Raw genomic sequence first — 2,575 nt, 5'->3', positions numbered from 1 at the left:
TAATAATAATAATAATAATAATAATAATAATAATAATAATAATAATAATAATAATAATAATAATAATAATAATAATAATAATAATAATTATTATTATTATTACTGGCTCTCATGACTTCTGATCATGTTATTATGTAAATGTTTTGTCTTGGTGTAAAAGATGGGCTACAGCAAATATTCTGCTCAATACCACATATTTACTTGTCACTTGCTTGACCTTAATTAGTTGAGCATGACTATTAGTGGATCAGATGAATTCTTTGAAGTTTGAATAATTTACCTCTGGAAACATGGGTGTTTCGTTCATCATCCTTAAACAACATTCATTCAGGGACCTTTTGAACAGGATGGACTACTCGACATGAAGAAAATTCTAACTATGCCTCACCTGCAAGGTCATGCGCTGTTTATCTTGATATAAAGTCACCATGTCGCGCACATATGGTTGTGATGCATATACCTGGTGTGCCCTTTATCAGACAGGTAGTCATAATGGGTATGTTGGGTGTTGTATATTTGCACCCTAGTGTCACTTTGATGACATGCATTGCTCTCTCACTCAATAATAATAATTGAAAATGAGAAAGCAACCATACTACGAGATATGCCAATACATACAGATAGAGAAATTAAGGCCAATTGGCCGGATATAGTTGTCAGAGATCATCAAGAAAATAATGCTTTCTAATAGATGTATCGATACCAACAGATGACAACGTTTCTCTAAAAGAAGTGGAGAAACTTTCAAAATATAAAAACCTGGAAATAGAGGTAACTCGAATGTAGAGTCTAAAAACAGAAACAATTCCTATCATAATAGGCGCATTAGGTATGATCAAAAAAAAATTCAGACAAATACATAACAAAAACACCAGGACTAGCAAATAACACTACTAAGCACCGCAAACATCTTACGTAAAACACTTCCAATACAGTAATAATAAGAGCATCGCAAAAACCACAGCACATACCGAAGGCACACAGTGAAAGCATGTGATAAAAATAAGACAACCGAATAAATAATGATAATAATAATGAGGAGGAGGAGGAGGAGGGGGGGGGGAGGAGGAGGAATAGGAGGAGGAGAAGAAGTAGGATAATTATTAAGTAAAACACATCATCATCATCATCATTATTAATATCATCATCCTCATATAACTATGACATTATTAGTTAGCAGGGATGTTTTCTAGAGGTAATACAGTACAGACATTTTAATTTTTTCCAAGGATGTGGGCAGTACTTGTCAGCACAATCTTTTGGATTACTCCGAAACATGGTTCTCTAGGGATATTATCTCGATGTTTCTGACAACCCTTTCTTATCATACCTAAAGCACCCACAATAATAGGAATAGTTCTCACTTTAAGATACCACATCTTTTGTATTTCAATTTCCAGGTCCTTATATTTACTTAATTTGTCAAATTCCTTTACAGATATATTTTTATCAGTGAGAATACTTATATCTATTAGTCTACAAGTATTTTCCTCTGTCTTTAATGTCTATGTCTGATCGTGACATTTTTACTTTCAACTACTAGCTCAGTGGGATGTTTATACCAGTAAGCAGGAGTGCTGATTTTGTAGTGTTTACATATTTTCCAATGTAAATGCTTTCCTACTCTATCATGGCGATTTTTGTATTTGTTTGGTGTCAGCACAGGATATCTCGAGACGAGAATGGTCTATTGTTTCATCAAATTTATCGCGGAATCTGCATTTAGGGTCAAAACTATCTTAAAGAACGTTGCCTGGTAGTTTTTGGGAAGCAAGCTTTGATCGTGTGCCGCCAATATGAAACCTTCAGTGTCTGCTTTCAGTTCTGAGCTTCTCATCCACTGATGGGTTGTTGTTTGGTTTACATCAGCTTCGAAGTATATACTGCCCACCGCGCCTAAATTTGTTTCTGCCCGTTCTTTTTTGAAGTCTGTTTGACTGGTTTTGCTTTATTCGTAGCAGTGGTTTTAGGTTCTTCATCTAATTCAGGGTTAATGCCAAGTTCCCTTGCGAATTTGCAAGCTTCCATGACAATAGAAGGTGTATCATTATATGTTTGACTTTTGCTTTGTATTTGTACAAGTTGGCTCCAAGTCTCACCCAGAGACCTCAAGAGACAAGTTAGAAGTTCAAGTTGGTGTTATGCCTGGGGCATTATATATTTGGTTTTGTACATAGTATTGTTCTAGAGAATGTTTAAGAAAATTATGAGTTTGTTTTAAAATTTGAGATTACATAGACAGTATTCCTATGAGCACTATCTTTTGAATTTCTGCTATTTTGGGGTTTCCTAGTATCTGAGCTAGGTAGCAATCAGCACCCTTTTGCTATCATTCCTAAGGTACCTATGACAACAGATGTTGTTTTAGTCTTGAGGTTCCACATTTTGCCAATTTCTATTTCAAGATCTTTATACTTACTCAGTTTTTGGTAGGTCTTGACAGATACATTTATGTCGATTGGTAGTCATATCAATGAGGAGGCATGATTTTTGTGGTGGTGGTGGTGGTGGAAGCAGCGGCGGCAGCAGTTGTGGTAGAGGCAGCAGCGATGATGGTGGTAGTGGTGGTGGTGGT

At 35.7% G+C, this 2,575-nt stretch overlaps 1 protein-coding gene across 1 annotated transcript in view; it reads left to right on the top strand.

Annotated features, from left to right (window-relative positions):
• The window catches only part of LOC106869868 (angiotensin-converting enzyme), a 57,642-nt gene that overhangs the window by 1,068 nt on the left and 53,999 nt on the right, over window positions 1–2,575 (top strand). The window lies entirely within an intron of this gene.

Source organism: Octopus bimaculoides, chromosome 17 (genome assembly GCF_001194135.2).
Source record: "Octopus bimaculoides isolate UCB-OBI-ISO-001 chromosome 17, ASM119413v2, whole genome shotgun sequence".
Taxonomy (NCBI): domain Eukaryota; kingdom Metazoa; phylum Mollusca; class Cephalopoda; order Octopoda; family Octopodidae; genus Octopus; species Octopus bimaculoides.
Note: the sequence above shows the minus strand (reverse complement) of the source record. Positions and strands in the feature narration are given on the sequence as shown.